The sequence below is a fragment of the Rousettus aegyptiacus genome, unplaced genomic scaffold, assembly GCF_014176215.1.
Source record: "Rousettus aegyptiacus isolate mRouAeg1 unplaced genomic scaffold, mRouAeg1.p scaffold_m13_p_6, whole genome shotgun sequence".
Lineage (NCBI taxonomy): Eukaryota > Metazoa > Chordata > Mammalia > Chiroptera > Pteropodidae > Rousettus > Rousettus aegyptiacus.
This window is the reverse complement of record NW_023416309.1, coordinates 101,394,628-101,412,109: the sequence shown is the minus strand read 5'-3', so window position 1 is coordinate 101,412,109 and position 17,482 is coordinate 101,394,628. Positions and strand designations below refer to the sequence as shown.

At 45.8% G+C, this 17,482-nt stretch overlaps 1 protein-coding gene and 2 long non-coding RNA genes across 6 annotated transcripts in view; 1 reads left to right on the top strand and 2 right to left on the bottom strand.

Moving 5' to 3' along the window:
• Window positions 1–7,911: 7,911 nt before the first annotated feature.
• LOC118604002 lies at window positions 7,912–8,931 on the bottom strand. The gene is made up of 2 exons (XR_004951591.1): window positions 8,757–8,931; window positions 7,912–8,586 (listed from the first exon to the last, which is right to left on the bottom strand). It is a non-coding gene; the product is annotated as an uncharacterized LOC118604002 (long non-coding RNA).
• Window positions 8,932–9,152: 221 nt separating this feature from the next.
• Window positions 9,153–11,924, bottom strand: LOC118604001. Of its 3 annotated transcripts, none has more exons than XR_004951589.1 (3): window positions 10,092–11,924; window positions 9,822–9,913; window positions 9,153–9,433 (listed from the first exon to the last, which is right to left on the bottom strand). It is a non-coding gene; the product is annotated as an uncharacterized LOC118604001 (long non-coding RNA). The 3 variants fall into 3 exon arrangements; XR_004951590.1 differs by having other exon boundaries at window positions 11,432–11,924; XR_004951588.1 differs by having other exon boundaries at window positions 9,822–11,924.
• A 258-nt stretch (window positions 11,925–12,182) lies between these two features.
• Window positions 12,183–17,482, top strand: part of MAP3K14 (mitogen-activated protein kinase kinase kinase 14) — a 39,977-nt gene continuing 34,677 nt past the window's right edge. For both annotated transcript variants that reach the window (XM_016139805.2, XM_036222570.1), the window contains exon 1: window positions 12,183–12,318. The gene's annotated coding sequence lies outside the window, so the exon portion shown is untranslated. The remainder of the gene's footprint in view (window positions 12,319–17,482) is intronic.

The following is a 17,482-nucleotide window of genomic DNA, read 5'->3' as shown; positions in this document are numbered from 1 at the left end:
CAGAGCTTCATCCTTGCGTCCCTGATCCTTTCTATAGCTGATGAAACCAAAAGATTTAACTTCTAGAAAAGGGTAGGAGAGTTGCTAACATACAAAACCCAGAATGGGAAGAAAAAAGGCAGAGAACTCCCCATCCCACCCCACAGCAGCACAGGGGGAGATGTAGAATTTTTGAAAAGGAAAAAAGAGTATCTGGAGGGACTGTTAAACTGAGTGTCTGTGGTGGGAAAACTGAGTAGAAGTGACTCCACTGCAAAAAGGGGATAATCGAATTGTTTGAGAGATTTTAAGGAGTCTTTTCTTAGCCTGTGATCAGTCCTGTGATTACAATGACAAAACAGGCTTGGGCAAGCGTATTCAAGCGCACTATAATCCCCTTCCCCTCCCAAATCGCCATTCCTCTCCCTCCCTGGAGCCACAGAGAATTCTGGGTAGAATGGAATCCATCCTGCCTTCATGAGAAATGCCTCTGCATTTATTTATTTATTTATTTATTTATTTATTTATTTATTTATTTATTTCTTCAACAAAGATTTTCCAGCACCTGTTCCAGACCCTGATGAGAAAACTGAATCAAAGTTGATGTGGTGACTGCCCTCATGGAGTATACAATCCGAGGGGGACAATTAAATAAAGAATGCCACAGAAGAATGTGGGGTATAGTGCTATGTGGGCAGAAAAAAAAAAGAGAATGCTAAAGAAGCACAGATGACGAGGAACTTATCAGGTAGGAAGTCAAGTCTAACTCAACTTAGGAGGATGACAATGGGTGAATCAAATGACAATATCTCAACCTTAGGGAGGCTGATTCTCCCCAAGATCACACATTTAATGACAGTCACCGACTCAATCCCACCTCTATAAACTGATTTTCTTTGAATCCTGACTGCCACTATCTAGCTAAGTGCCCTTGGGTAAGTTACTTAATGTCTCTGTGCCTCAGTTTCCCCATCTGTAAAATCACAATAACTTGAAACCTGCCTCACTGGGCTATTTGGAAAAGTTAAATGCATTAGTACAGCAATCCTCAAAGTGTGGTCCAGGGACCCCTGAAAGTCCCCAGGATTCTTTCTAGGGGTGCAAGAGGTTAAAACTATTTTCATAGTAAGACATTATTTACCTTTATTGCTCTCTGTGTTTTCCAGAGACCATATGATATGTGACATCACAACTGATTGAATGCAAATGTATGTATTCACTATCTTCAATTAAGCTAGACATCAAAGGGAATTGCAACTACATATATTTTTTTAAAGTCAGTTTTTTTCACTAAATATTTTTTATTTTGGAAAATAGTTATTGTCACAAAGAATGTTATTTATACTAACATACAGTAGGTTTGTTATTAGTATTTTTAATGAATGCATATTTTTGAATTTTCTGAGTTTTAACTTCTCGTACCTTAAATATCGATAACTATTCCAGCACTGTGCTGGATGACTCAACTTGCATGGGCTTGGAAGAGTTCATCATGCACATCTCTTGGCACTTCCCATTCCATCACGTCTGGTTAGAATCTTGAAATTGGCCATGATGGAAGTATTTACACGACAGGAATTGGCAAATGCTACAAACTGGGATTTTCCCTCCAGATAACCAGTTGTTAAACATCACATCATCAGATATAATCCACAGAAACTAAAGCTCTTTGGGGTCCTCAAAAAACTTTAAGAGTCGGCCAAAAAGTTTGAGAACCACTGAGTTTGTACTTCTAAAATGCTTCAATCAGCACATGGTAGGTCCTCAGTAATTAATTATCCACAGTTTATCTCCACCAGATTTCAGAGCTTGAAGACTTAACTGCTAATGGATGACTTTACTTTGCGTGGTTCCTCAACCTCCAAACTCCCAGATGCTCCTTCGGTACATACAGCTCTGCTTGCCTTCACCCCCAACGTGACCCCTCCATTGGACCCTGACTCCTCTCATGTCCCACCACAAAGGTTCTCTGCCCCAAGGCCTTGAGGCACCACCCATGCTCTGACCACAGCTGACAAGCACTGCTACTAACTTACTACCATCTACTTGGCATAAAGAGCACATGTGTGAAAAGTACTTATATACATTTGCAACCACTAAGCTAATTGTTTGTGTCTGTAGCTAACAAGCTGTGGGTGATTATGGGCCTGCTGGTGATTGCGGAATTGTTGAGAAGGTTCTGGCTTTGAAATCTCCTCAAAGGCCTATTTGGGTGTAGTTGTTTCATCATATTATATTTTAAAGGAATTATTGAGCAAGCCTCAGCCAGATTATGAAAATCTGACTAAGGATGCTGCATGAACGCCCCTGGCAGAGGAGTCTCCGAATATCTCCAGAGCCAGCAATGACAAAGAGGCCAGGGCATCTGGGGAATTCAAGAGAAAGAGATTGTCTGAAAGAATTCTAATTGGTAACAGTTCATTAAAAAAAAAAAGTAATGACCGAAAATTTAGTGAAATCTAAGCATTAGAATTACCAAGCAAATAATAAATGATAAATAAATAGGCTTCCTAGGAAGAAACATGGAGGCAGGACCATTTCAACACTGCAGATGAGTGAGGGTACAAAAATAAACATCAACTACAGTATCAAAAGCCTCCCTTTTTCTCCTGGCTTTGTTTACATCAGTGATTTCCTAACCTCAGTCATTTGCATATCACTTTCATGGGTTTTTTCCACCTCTGAATTCCATCTATGTTGTTATTTATTTAACATTCTTTAAATTGACTCACGTTTTTTTTGGTTAACTTAAATTATTTTGAAAGGAACCTTCATGCTTTGAAAGGAACCTTCATGCTTTGAAAGGAAACTTCATACTTTGATTCAAGATAGAAAAATCAGTATCATCTGCTATGTAAAAATAAATCCAGTAAAAACCAAACATTATTATTAAACTCTAGTTAGGCTCTTTGGCCGCCAAAGGCTCTAATCCTGAGACCAATACTCTCTATTTGAAAGATTAGCAAGAGTTAGAGGTATTAAAGACATTTGGCACTAAAGTGAGACATTCTCACCAAAATGAGTCTTTCTTCTTGACTTCATTAGAAAGATTAAAGGAAAGTATGACCGGATTCTAGGGATTTATTTTACAGCAGCTCCTTGATGCAAGGTCTATTATGTTCACAGATCTACCCTGTGCCTAGAGCAGGCCTGGTGCATAGTAGGTACTCAGTAAATATTTGTTGAATGCATGAATTAATTAATATGTAAAATGAAATAGGTGCAGATATGTACTGCAACAATTCTTATAATAGGAAATGAATGGAATCGGGTAAGGGGACCAGGTAAATCATATACCAGCCATACAATGGAGTAGGACGAGACAGCTCTATATGTACTACATAGAACTCACTGATGTGTAAAGTGAAGTAAGCAAGGTGCACAGCAGTTGTTTATAGCATGATTCCAATTTTTTTTTAAAAAGAGGCTATATGAATTTATGTGTTTGTAAATGATAAAACATATCTTGAAAAACACACAAGAGACTGGTCAGAACGGTTGCCTCAAAAGGGGGGAAACTGGAGCACGCTCTCTTGAAATGCATACAAAGCACACACATATATCAACTATTCAAGGAACAATGTGAAAAAGAATTAGAAAGAGAACAACTTTCTCAGCATGAGACCCGATGTTACTTAAAGCTGTGAGCCACCCACCTCACCCACCTCCAGTGTGCCACTAGGGAACCCACTTTGGGAAACTGTGGTTTATAGGAAACTGTCAGGATGATACAGATTTTCTGACAGCAGAGACTGACATCCGTTCTAATCTCTGAATCTTAACACCTGGGTTTTCCCTCCACCTAATTTGGGCACCTTTTATCTTAATTGAGTAAAACATATCTTGGTCCTCATCACCTATCAGCACAGAAGTAGTCCTTGACTGACATTCCAGCATCTTCTCCAGCCCATTAAGTCATTCGTCTCCTTCCATAGTTTTTCCCACGTGAGATTCCCTTTCTCAGAAAATAGGAGCAGCACGCTCAACTGACCTGGGCTACAGATCTGTCTTTCTTTACTGTTCCACATGTTACACAATAAGCATAAACTTACTACATATCAAGGCTTGATACAGTGTGATATCATTCTGGGGCCAGTTTTCACTGTTGGGAGTTCTCAAGCTGGATAAATTCTACAAATCTCACCATACCAGTCAGTACTGCATGTCATAGAAACTGAACTGCGATGGCTTCATCACATAGCCAGAAGCTAGAGGTTCCTTTGGAATAGGCAGTTCCTGGTTGTATGATGGTTTCTCGAGGCCACTGGGGACTCAGAGCCCATCTAACTTTCTGCTCCGCCATCCGAGAATAACGTTATCATTCTTATGCTCTAACACTGGCTACTACACCTCCTGGCAATGGCTCTGCACTCCACACTGAAGAAGGATGACAAGACAGAGGACAAAAGACAGAAGGACACGTGCCACCTGGGCTGGACCGCTTTAGCAGCTTTTCCCTGTAGCCCCACCCAGGGACTTCCATGTACATCTTACTGGGCAGAATTTTGTCACATGCCATCCCAGCTGCAAGGGAGCCTGGGAAGCATTTCAAACTGAGCAGTTTTACCAATCTGAACAAAATTAGGATCCCGATCTTAAAGGATAGGCAGGATAACCTATGAGCAAAAGATATTGCACTATTTTAAACTAATACTATATTAGCTATTGGTATGTATAACTTATCTCCCCTGGTAGTAAGGGAAAGGAAGGCAGGGAAGATGTATTTTATTCATTTTTGTATCTTTCACACTTCCAGCATAGAGTTGAAATTGAACATGGGACATATTTGGGGAAACAGTGAGGGAGTAGGTAAGATACCTAAGATGAAATCTGGGAAGCCACAGGAACAGGCTTCTGCAGTGGGTGACAATAAGGAGCCACAGCAGGTTCTTGATCTAAGGAAGGGGCTTTTAAGCCAATTCAGTTCCACACACATTTACCGAATGCCACCTCACGACGGGGTGATCAGAAGCTGCCCTCAAGGTGTTCACTGTCCATTAAGAGCATGAAGGTGGGCAATTAACTGGAAAATGTGATGTCTGGAGAGGAAATGTTTCATCAAGGCCTTGAGGGATGGGGGCGCTTTGACAGGCAGAGGAGGAGGGGTGCGTTTCAGTCTGCAGGACAGCCTCACAATGCACGAGGTGGTTTGGGGCAATGGTAAGAGGTACTGAAGGGTGTCTGCAGGGAAGTTAGGAAAAGAGCAAAAAAAGATAAGTTGGGGCTGGACTGCGAGGACCTTGAGAGCTTGTACTTATTGGTAAGCAGTGGGGAGCCACTGAAAGTGTCGAGCAAGGAAGTGATATAACAGGCGACAGGAAGGATTGGAATGAAATGACAGTAAGCAAGAGGCAATGGTGAGACATCGCGAGAAAGGGGAGACAGAGGGGGCCACAGACACAGAGGGCATTATGGAGATAGAGTGGACATGGCTTGGGGTGAGAGGGCAGGAAGAGGCCATAGAGACCCCTGGGCTGGGTGGTGATGACATTAACAGAGGGAGGCGGGTGAGGAACAGGTTTGGGGCACTATGTAGAGGCAGAAATGTCATGTGGCTAGAAGTAGAATTGCTTTAGGGGCCCCTGGACATCCCAGTTCAGAGCTCAGGATCGAGGTCAGAGCTGAAGGTGTTAATTGGGAAGTCAAGAGCCAAGAGCCAAGATGGCTACACTGTGTCCAAAGCTGACATTTCTTACTCTTCCCAAACCTGCCGCCTATGGCTCCTGACCTCAGCAGCAGCATCCCAGATTCACCCCTCCCATCCTCCACCCATGCCCTGTCATCTGACTTATTTTCTCAATTCTGAATCTCTCTGTATTTTGTTAATCTATTCTGGCTCCCCATCCTCTTGTACTTCCCTCGTTTAAGCACCATCACCTCTGACCTGGTTTACTGTAAAGCTCCCAGCTGGCCTCCTTGTCTGTAGCCTGCGCACCCTCAACATACAACCCTTTCACATTGCAAACAGAGAAATATCTCTAAAATTCCATTCCAGAAATGCTATTTGTCTTTTCCCTGGCTCAGCCTACTAAGTATGGCCTACAAGGCCCTCTACAATCCAAATCACAGCCTCAGGGCCAGAATGACTCTCTCTTTCCTCGTCCCTGGCATCCCACACCCTGATTCCCCAAATATCTTAAATATGCCCCTTGTCTCCATGTATTTGTACATGTGATGTCTTCTGCCAGAATGCACTTCCTGCCTCGTTCACCTGGCTTACTGCCAGTGTACCTGACAGCAATCAGCTCAAGCATCCCCTCCAGGAAGCCTTCTGTGATCTCTTCTATGTATTCTTAACTTCACCCAAAGCTTCCTTCTCCCTTCGACATTGTATTGCAATCCTGTCTGTCTCTTCCTTGAGAGCCATGCTTCTGACTCATTCATTTCTCTCTCTCTCTCTCTCTCTCTCTCTCTCTCTCTCTCTCTCTCTCTCTCTCTCTCTTTGTCACAGGGGCCTAATCAAGTACCTGGCACATAATAGATTCTCAGTTAATGTATGCTAAATGATTAAATGAAGTTAGGTGTGGATAAGAACCCCCAAGGAGATAATGAGGGGTTTAGAACTGAAACTTGGGGCGTGCCTCAATCTTTAAGAATGGGAGAGGAAAACAGAGACAGAAAGTACAGTATCTCTGAAGCCTCAGGAAGAAGATGGGCACAAAAGACCAGTGATCTTCTTACTATTTCCATAGTTTTGCTTTTTCCAGATTGTCATATAACTGGAATCATATAGTATGTAGCCTTTTCAGATTGGCTCTCTTCACTTAGTAATATTCATTTAAGCTTCCTCTCTGTCTTTTCATGGCTTAAGAGGCTCATTGCTTTTTAGTGCTAAATCATATTTCATTGTCCGGATGGATCACAATTTATTTATTTATTACTATGGAGACAGTGAAAAGATCAGTGGTTGCCAGGGGTTGAGAGAGGAGGAGGGAATGAATAGGCAGAGCACAGAGGATTTTTAGGGCAGTGAGAGGACTCTGTATGATACTATAACGATGACTGTATGTCATTATACATTTATGCAAATTCACAGAATGTACAACGCCAAGAGTGAACTATAATGAAAACTACGGACTTTGGGTGACTATGCTAATGTAGGTTCGTCAGTCATAATAAAGGTACCACTCTGGTGAAGGATGATGATAGTGGGAGAGGCTATGCATGTGAGAGGGCTGGGCTTGGATGTGAGACATCTCTGCTCAATTTTGCTGTGAATCTAAAACTGCTCTAAAAAAAAATAATAAAAATGCCAGTGATTACTCAGAATATTTTCCCTTCTAAGTCCCCTTCACCTTTCAGGCCTTTTATGAGCCCCCTCCACTAAGTTAGTCCCCCAAATCCTCTCCCATCCCATACCTGTGCTAGTCCTGGGTTGTGTGGCCTCCTATAGGTCTTACCTTGTCTGCTCTGCATTCCAGGTAACTGAACCCTGTAGGCTCCAGGGCCAATGAGAAGCTCTGGCAGGAGACCAGAGAGTGGAAGGAAAAGAGAATCTTCACCCTCTCAGTCTTGAGTGGTGTCTATAGAACTGGTTGTGTCACCTCTGTGGTTCCAACTTCTTCCAAGTGACACTGGCCCCCAGCCACTGACTACACTGCTTCCCCCTCAAGTCCCTCCAGCCCAGGGTTAGTAATGGATTCCCGGTTATCTTGCCATCTCCAGCTGGGCTTCTCAGTGCTTCCATCCTTTCTTGCATTAATTCCATATCTAAAAATTCAAGAGTTCTGCTTCCCCAGTTGTGCCCTGCCTGATACAAGACACTTTATCCATCCTCTCATCAACGTCATCACCTGGAATGACTTAAGTCCTCATCGGTAGTCACCTGTTCAAGGTCTACCCACCCAAACTGGTCTGGAAGCTCTGCAGTCCCTTCCCAGAGCCTGACACAGGAGGTGCTCAGGGCATCTCTTTGTGGCTGGCTGCAGTAGAAAGCTGTAGTAAGGTCCTCTGACTAGGAAGCAATTAGTGGGTGTCCATGAAGAGAAGGGGTAATAGTCAGAAACCAGACTGCAAAGGGTAAATGAAATGAGAAGATGAAGAGAAGACCAGGAGTACCGAGAAGTTTGGGAGTTGAGAGGAAAGAAAATGTTGGGCCAATAGTGTAAGGGAAAGCCAGGACAGGGGAAGGATCTTTTCTTTATTTGTGTTTTTAGGCTGCAGAGACTTGATCACATTTGGAGGCTGAGAGAAAGACGCTAAAGGGGGAGGAGGTGAAGGGCAGGAGATGTGGGGACATTGTGCATGGAACACGTGACCTCAGGGGGCTCTTAGGAGGATTCAATCCAGCAGAAGGGCTGAGGATGGTGTGGCAAGGCAGCTGGAGGCAGGGAGGTGAGTGAGGAGGGGATGCCTAATCAGGCAGTGAGAAGAATTTGAGTAAAGCCTTAACCCAGGGTTCCCTAAGAAGGCTTCAGATTTGGGAGGGATCCCAGAAAGGTATGCCCAGGACCTGCTCTTGGTAAGTCATTTTTTCCCAGTGCCCCAGAGACCCCCACTGGTAACTCCATCCTTTGCAGAGATTGGCATTTCTTCTTCTCATTCACATCACACGGCCCCTCCTCTTCTCCAACAGCTCTGTGGCTGACTGTGGCCCCTTCCACCTCCCTATCGGGGGGGCAGAATTGGTGAAGGGTAGTCAGGGTCCAGAATCTGCATGCAATGGTGTGCTGATAAATGTTCAACCATCATCTTGGGGGTGGGTAGCTCTGGTTTATACCGTTTGCCAATTTCCATGATGTACGTGTTCCTATCAAGTCCGATTTCAAGCTACCAACCTGAAATCAGCACTGATCGGAGTAGGGAGAGCGCTCCAGTACACCACTGCCTGCATCTGCTCCCTCTTCTGACTCCGTATAGCACCAGACTGCATGACAGCAATGGGGCAGATCCAAGCCAAGGAGGGCAGTGACGGTACCACAGCTGCAGCCTCCGGATGGCCCCTGATTAGGAAAGTAAAATTTCCTCTCCTTCAGGAACATCTGCTCCCAACCCCCAGTCATCTCTGAGCTCAGCCTCGCATCTGCATTCTTCTCAAGTGTAACTTCGGGATCTCACAGGAATTTGGGGCCTGAGGTTGACAGGCACTCAGATGATTCACTAGCCACTTTCTCACTAAGCATAGCTGGTCACCATGAACTGTGCTGACTAAGGCAGTAAAAAAAAAACCAAAACCACAGAATATAATTTTATTTCTTCCAAAGAAAACAGAAAAAAGAAAATGATCTAAGGATAGTATTCTTTCACTGATACATGAAATTCACTCGCTCTTCATCTTCTACAGAACTATGTGCCCTGTGGGCAACCAGTTCCTTGAAGCCCAAAGTCCCCATGTAGAGTTCTGCATGTTGGAGAGGAGGGGTCCTGGGGTCATACCTGGTTTGAATACTAGGTCTTCTGTTATGGCAAAGTGTCCTTTGGCAGGTTACTTCTCTCTGAGCCACAGTTTGCTCATCTGTGAAATAAGGATGATAATAATAGTACCTACTCATGGGGTTAGATTGCAAGGGTTCTCAACTAGGGGCAATTTTGCTCCCCAACATTTGGCAATGTCTGAAGACATTTCTTGTTGTCACAACTGGGTTTGGGGGGGGTGATGTTACTGACATCTAGTAAGCAGAGGCAAGAAATGCTCTTAAACACCCTATAACGTATATGACAGCCTCCCACAAAAAAGAATTATTCCAATCCAAAATGTCAATGGTGCCAGTTTGGGAAACTGTTACTAGAGTGACTATCCAGTGAGGTTATGCACATAAAGCACTTAGAAGTGTCTGGCTTCTTTTTTGTAAACTCTCAAAAAAACAGAAGCTGCTATTCTTTTTGAAAGACCACAGTCTTACCCATTTACTTTTCCAGACTTGAACCGCTGAGGTGGGATGTAGAAATTCTTGAATGCTGAGAACCTGGCTCACTGCTCCAGATGTGAGTCACCCTGTAAATGTCGATTTATTTTTTTAAAGCAGAGCTGGGGCTGCACAAGTGACTCAGGGCTAGAAGCCTTCCCAGGTTGACGTGACTTAACTGGCTAGGCTGGAAGGAAGTAATTTTGCCCTGAAGCTCTCTTTCCAGAAGGTGCAAGCATTTCAAGGCTCAGAGACTCAGTTTCTCACCTCAACCCACACATGGTGGGGCTTGGACAGGCCTAAGAAAAGTAGCTGAAACCTCGAGGGCTGTTTATCCCATATATCTTCTTCCTCTGCAGCCTGATGTGAAATTCCTTCTTGGGAACTGCAGCTTTGAGTCAACATGTTCACTCTCTCCGACTCATACATGTTAGTGTTAACGGATAGATTTAAAGGTGGATAATCATGATAGGGTGGGTGGGGGCAAGAAGGGACCCCAATAAATGCCAAGAGAAGCCGGGTAAAGTACATGGGCACTGTGTGTTCAAAAGAAGGAATGGTGATAGAGGGAGAAAGCAAAGACGAGCCAGGGAGCTTCTGCAGACCTGGGCCTCTGCCCACGTCTTTCCTGAGAAGTGATGTGCCCAGAGGCAAACAGGTGGTGGGAGAGGCAAGCTCTCTGCATACAGGCTTGTTCATACCAACCTGTAACCCACCATCTGGCCAAGCTCTACCTCTCCCTGAGTCACTGAAATGAAAAACCCTGGGGCTGGAAGCAGTTTTAGGGGGTACCAGCTTCTTGCTGGCCCACCACCTTGCAAACTGGTCAGTGGCAGAGCCAGTGTATGCACCAGAGATTGTCCAGCTCTAAAATATGGGCTCTATTAGAGCCACAACCTCAAATGCCTCAGAGGCCAGACAGATGACATAAGGTTAAATGGCTGGGTGTAAGATGACAGGGGCAGGGGCTGTGAGGAGCTGCAAGCTCTGCCCTAAGGCATTCAAATTCAAATTTTAAAAAAACTTGGGCAGGCCGAATAGAACCTATCTATGATCTGAGGCCCTTAGGTTGTGAGTTTTTGACACTTGCCTAAATAAATAGACTTCCCTTTTCCCCAACAAAGGAGAGGTCTCTTGGGCGCAGATCTCCAGAAATAGGCTTTGAACTACCAAGGACTATGTGAAAAGTGGTCCTGAGCAGGTCTTTGCCCCAACACTTCCAGCAAGGAGGTGGTCCTTACCTCCCAAGACAGCCTCGGATGGGGCCTACCTACCCCCACTACTAAAGCCAGTTACCACGCTGCCTGCTGTGGACCACCGATAGGGGATGGGGTGCCCAGGTAGGGGAATATCTTTCATTTCACAAACTTTTAAAGTTTGGGATTTTTTTCTTCATTACAAATAAAATACAAGCTTACTGTGGAAACACTAGAAAATACAGAAAAGCAAAATTAGGAATGAAAAAATATCCATCTCTCCCCCACCGCAGTCCCCTTTCAGAAAGAGCCACTGTTGGCACCTTGGTGCGTATTCAGACTTCATTCAGGTCCCTTTTTGCATAGGGAAAGCACTACTCTTCTTTCCGGCTCTGTAACCTGTAAACCCACCAAGGAGGATGCTTCATGCAGCGCTCACATTACGTAGCTTCTCCTATTGTGGGAAGAGGTTGCACCACACCATCCTCACGCTCTTATCAGACTTGGCTGTCAACACACAGGTCTGACCTGTGTAGGCCCTTGGCTCCCCAAGCTTCTAGGGGGCAAGCACTAGAACCTGTCTTACTCGTCCTCAGGGACTACAGCGCTGAGCATAGAGTAAGTGCTCAATAAAAGTATTTCTAACCGTGTTCCAACTCTTCACCCCCCTACCCCCGCCACCTGCCTTAGTTGCCAAGGCCTCGAGCAAAGAGGAAAAAGAACCTGGCCAAGGAGGCAGAGCGCCTCGCCGTCTCCAAGGTAATAGAAGTCCGAGCTGGGAGTGCCCACGCATGCGCACAGTCACTCTTCCTTCCCGTAACCTCCCGAAGAACGCAACCCATAAAATAAACTGCCAGAAGCCGAGCGCGCATGTGTGGTTAGACCGAACCCCCGGCCGCCTCCGCCTTCTGTCAACCCGTCTGCCCAGCAATGTCTTCACTATAAATACTGTCCGGAAATAGTGCCCATTTCTGTAAATGAGGCCCGGCTAGCCAATCGTTGCTAGGAGCGGTATGACGAGCCTAGCCGGGACGCGCCGGCTCATTGGTAAATTGGGTGGTGGGCGGGGCGAAGGGGAGAGGTGAGGCCAAAGCTAGGAGGCGCGAAGCGAGGCAAACTTACAGCCTCTGGGGGAGGCGTGGCCAAGGCGATAAGGAGGCGGGGTTCGAGGCTGCGGCTGGCCGACTGCGAGGCTCGGCGACTGTGGGCCCAGAGCGCAGAGGTCGGCGACTGGCGGCGGGAGAGCGCGCCCAAGGGGAGAACGACAATCGCTGGTTCGAGAGATCGGCGCTCGGCCGGTAGGTGACTGGGAGGGACCCTGGGTCTCAGAGCAGGAAGCACTGAGGATGGGTCACCCCTCAGCCCAGGGCCGGTCTGCGGCCTGGCCCGTCGCCCCAGAATAATGGGGGTCGGCGGCGCGGCCAGTCGGACCCACTTGCGCGCGGGCCCTCCGCAACTGGCAGCCCGCCGCCAGCGCTCCCTCACGCTGGCAGGGCCACGTCGCATGCCGTGCTCGCCCCGCACCCCCGAAGACGACACGCTGTCCCGAAGCGCGCGCAGGGGCGCCCAGCTTCCCCTTCTCCAACACCCCGGTTCTCCCGCGCTCAGCTGCCCCCACCGCCAGGCCTGCCCCTCCTGCTCCCTTCCCTGGATGCCCGGTAGGATGGGGCTCGGCTTGGCACAAGGCGGAAGGTGTCTAATGCACAAGTGCACCCTGTCTGTGCGCCCTCCCACCTGCCCTGGCAGCGAAACCCTCTGGCCTTCCCTGGAAAGTTCTTGGGTCACACACCCCAAGGCGAGGAGAAGGAGCAGAGCCTGTCCTTGGCATTCAGCGGAGCAGTGGCCGCTCGCAGCATCCTCTGCTTCCCCTGACGCCTCTGTAATTCTGTCCGCTCCACTCGGCACTTTAGCTGTCGGCTCAGATATAATATTCCCATCTTGGAAGCCCATCATAGCCCCTGGCAACCTGCAGCCACCGGGCACCAGGCAGATAGAGGACACTTGTACAGTGCAGAGTTCCACCTACCCAGGAGCCTCCTTGGTGCTGGGTAACTTCAGTAAAAGCGTTTTTTTCCTTATTAAAGTTAAAATATTGCTCTCGGTCCTAAAGAATGGACTGGGGAATGAGTGGGGGAAAGGTACAGAAATCAGTGGTGTAACTGGGGACAGTGAACAACAGTGACTTGGTTAAGAACTCTAAAAGCAAGTGAAATGAAATGAAATGAGAGGTGGGGCCTACTACTAAATAGCAGTCTGAAGCTTATTCCAGGAAAAATGTTGAAAACCCCTTGACTAGAAACATGGTCCTTCTGAAAGATTAGAGGGAGATAGTATCTTAACAATAGCGATGTGTTTTTTATAGTATCTTCATACCTGTAGCCTCCTTCCTTTAGACATCTGTGTGATAAGATAGATAGTATTGTCCTGTTTTATAGGCGAGACATTTGAGTCTGGGAGGAGGAAGGGGTATGTATCTTGCCTTAAGCCTCATAGCTAGGACTCTGGGGTGGGAACTTGAACCTGGGCCCCTGGAATCTTCCCCAGGCTCCTTCCGCTTGACCAGGACTACATTCTGGGACTTAGATGCCTGAAGGAGGGAAAAGTTTTTGGTGTGGTATTTATGCTCTCAGTGTGAGAGAACAGGTGCTTGTCTTGCTTATGATGTGTTTGGATTTACTTTTGGTGTTTTTTAAAGTGATGTCAAAGTCGGTTGCTTTGGTGCAGCGATGCCAGACCTGTGAGTTTCTCAGACACCTTTAGGACATCCTTATTTATTGTGAAGGGTGTGGTGAACTTCTCAGAAGGTCTCAAAGTAAAAGTAATAGTCTCTGATTTTAATTTTAGAAATATATACCTAGGTATATGTCTCAGCACTTTTGCAAAGTCAAACAGCAGTAAGTTGCCAAGCTTTAAGTCATCTTCTGACTGTTTTCAGATTATAAGGAGCAGTTCTGAAGGGGGTTTTTTGCCCCTGGTATTGACTGTTAGAGTTTGTGGGAGCAGCAGCACAGACAAGAGACCCTGCCAAATAAGCTTTCATCTATTAAACAAAAATGTCTAGTTGGCCGTTTCGCCTCAACAGATGGAGGTTCGCTTCCTCATTTTGGTTCTCCTGTTGAACACTGACTTCTTTGTGATCCACTTGGAGTGTTTGTATACCATTTAATGCTGAGAAGCAGGCTTGCCCTGATTGGTTGTCCAACTCCAGGCAACTGTTGTGATTTTTTCGTGATAACAGTTCATCCCAGCTAGGGTCTAATGAGAGATCTATAGAGATGTGAATGAGGCAAAGCTTCCTCCAGGGTTGTTTTCTTCGTTGTTGGCACCCTCTTAAGAGTGTCTTATCACTTTGGCCTGTGAAGTCACTCTGAATTTCCTATTTTTTTCCTGTCTCAATGGACAGCACATGAGCTTTCCTAACAAGCCTGTCTGCCATGATGAAGAGCTGACAGATTCATGTTGGTTGACTTGACTGATGTTCTTTCTGGGAAGATAGCTAAGAAATCTTAAAACTGAGTTCAAAACTAAATTAAAAGTATAAGTCAGCTTGATACACATATAGGCAGTGTATTTGTACCAATGGCTTCCATCATCTCAAAGCTGTTTTTTTTTTTCCTGGCAAAAGGTTAAAATGCAACTAAAATTCTGCTTTCATGATTAATAAGTCACTACCGCAGTTTTGTCTGATGCTTCCTGTTTGCCCCATTTTAGTATTTCAGTTAAACTGGAAACATCTGAGCATTATGGGCACTTTTGATGGCACCAGTGTGAAATTGGCGGGAAAGGGGACAATTCCAAGAATTCCCTGGGGGGACTCTAAGGATCAGTCAGCCCCTCTGGCCTTGCACGCCGAGATCCCTAGGAAAGGAAAGGAGTGGGGGCGAGCATCTTCAAGGCGCAGGATGAGCATTCAAAGCGATGCACGTGTGAAGGCTTTGAACGTACTGGGTGATGCTGACTGAAATGTTGAAAGCAGTAGATTAGAAATGGAAGGCCAAACATAGGGCAAATTGTGTAGTAGAACATATCAGTTGAGCTGAACGAGACATTGAAGTATGTTGGATGCGGGGTCCTTAATCGTGGGCTTGTTTTACTACCCGGGTGACCATGCAGAGAAAAGGCATTTTTCCTCAGTGGCCTGTGTGCCCTTCTTTGTATTCTAGTTTAAAAAAATCTCTTCCCTTCTTGGTATTTTGTATCCTTTAATCCCTTGTCCTCCTGATATATATCCCTTGAAATTATATGGCATCAAGAGTAATGGTACTTTGCAGCCATTTTTTTTTTGTAGCCATATTTTTGTGTTTTTTCACAATATGTGTATAAAGAAAAACCCAGACAAATATTAGGAAAATAAAGCCTCATGGGAGAAATAAAGTGGATGAGATTACTCAGGAAATTAGTGTCATGCCCAGAATGTAAACCCACATTTCTTGACATCTAGTTTACTGCTTTTTCTGCTAACTTACTCATGAAAGGATAAGTTGGGATTTTTCCCCAGAACATGTCAATTTTGAATGTAACTGCTTTATCTATCTATTTATGTTAATAAGTATTAATATTAATGTGTCATTAACAATTATTAATATCAATTATTCACAATAATTATTAATAAAAGGCTGAAAGAGGAATAGCGTATCCTCTGGATGGGTCCGTTCATTCCCATCTTATAGATGCAGAATTTAAGGCAGAAGTGATTTCCCTCTACTGCCCAGAGCAATAGAGCAGGTCTATGGTGTCTCGACATCAAATGTGGGGTTTAGGCTGTCAGGTCAGACAGACCTGGGTGAGGTCCAGGTTTGCTACTGTCTGCCTGTGTGACCTCAGGCAAATCACTTCACTTCTCTAAGCTTCAGGTGCCTCATCTGTAAATGGGATCAGAAACACTTCATGGGGTTGTTTTGAGTAGAAAACGAGAGGATATCTGTAAAGTACTGAGCTCAGTGCCTGGCATATCATAAGCCGCAAAATGCAATGGCTGTAAGTGTTGTTGTTGTTGTTGTTGTTGTTGTTGTTGTTGTTGTTGTTTGGCTGTAAACATTGGTAGTAACAGTAGTAAGAGCAGTAATAGTAGTTGCCAGTTACCACAGTGACTAGACCTGTTTTCTGTAAGATGATGTCAGGACAGCTGGGGACGGCCTGACAAGGCAGAGTCATTTTCTCAGTAGGACTTCCCAGGACCCTGAGCCAGGGGCAGAGCTGGGCCTCTCTAGGGCTTTCTTGCGTCCTCCAGGTGGTGAAATGGGTCCCAACCTTAACTCTGGAGGTGAAAAAAAAGGAAAATACTGTGTAGAAGATAAGTTAACAGGGACTTGACCCTCTGTGTTTGGGTGACTAGGAGGGAAATTTCGATTCTATGGAGTAGGGTTCCCACCACCACGTGGCACCCCCACCTCACCATTCTTTCCTCTTATAACTGTGTCGATTTATCACCTGTACCACGTCTGGGGGCCCCGGGTCTGTAGTCAGGGACTTGCAGAGTTCCCTTTGAATCACCCACAGGGTGGGTAAGGAACAGTTTCACATTACATTCTAAATTATTTTTTTTACCCTTTTTAATACAAAACAAAAATATAGGCTCCCACCAGGCTGATGTTCCCTTTAAATAACATTTTGTTTTCTCTTGGGGAAGCTGTCTCGATGGCCAAAGAGTCATTTCTAAAGTGAACCTAGTTTTTAGAAAAAAATAGATCACCGGATGTCAGGCATCATGTTCAGATGAAAATGAAACCAGCAGGCCTGGAGTGGCAGCTCTGCACTTGACTTCAGGCTGGAGGTGAGAGGTAGAGTGTGTCTGGCCCCGCTCAGTAGCTGGTTGGCCCCACAGACTACATTTGATAGGTGCCTTCGTCATTTTCCAGGCAGCTTTGCTTAGGTGAGCAGAGCACTTTCTCTGGAAGGTGAGTCACCCATGCAGGGGTGTAGGTGACAGGCAACTTATTCCCCCAACACAGTTGCAGAGGAAGTCTTGAGCAGACCTTGTGGAGAAGAAGCCCTCTGCCAAAGATCGTGTTCATTTTGGCCTAGGGGCTTTGGAGGCAGAGGGCAGAAGCACACGGAGGCTCCCGAGGCTTGCTGACTAACAGATGGGTCCCCCGGTGGGGGGTCATGTGGACAGACAGGGCACAGAGCCCAGATCAGCAGTGTCACTGCACTCCTGAGTCCAGCCACCTTGAGGGTGGAGAATGGCCAGCTTCCAGTGACAGTCAGCAAAGAAGCAGGAGGGGAGCTTTGGCTCCGGGGAGCTGGGAAACCCCTTGGCAAAGAGCAGAGCTACAAACCCTACTTTGGTGTGAAAGACCTTTTGGGGAACGCTTGTCTACCCTCTTTGCTTTTCACCACCTGAGTTGGAGGCTCTGATGAGCTCCAGTGATTGGAAAGGCTACATTAAACCCTGGATTTCCAGAAACCGAAATTCCAAACCTGCCACCACCTCCGTTGTCTCCGCTTCTAGAGCCACCATTC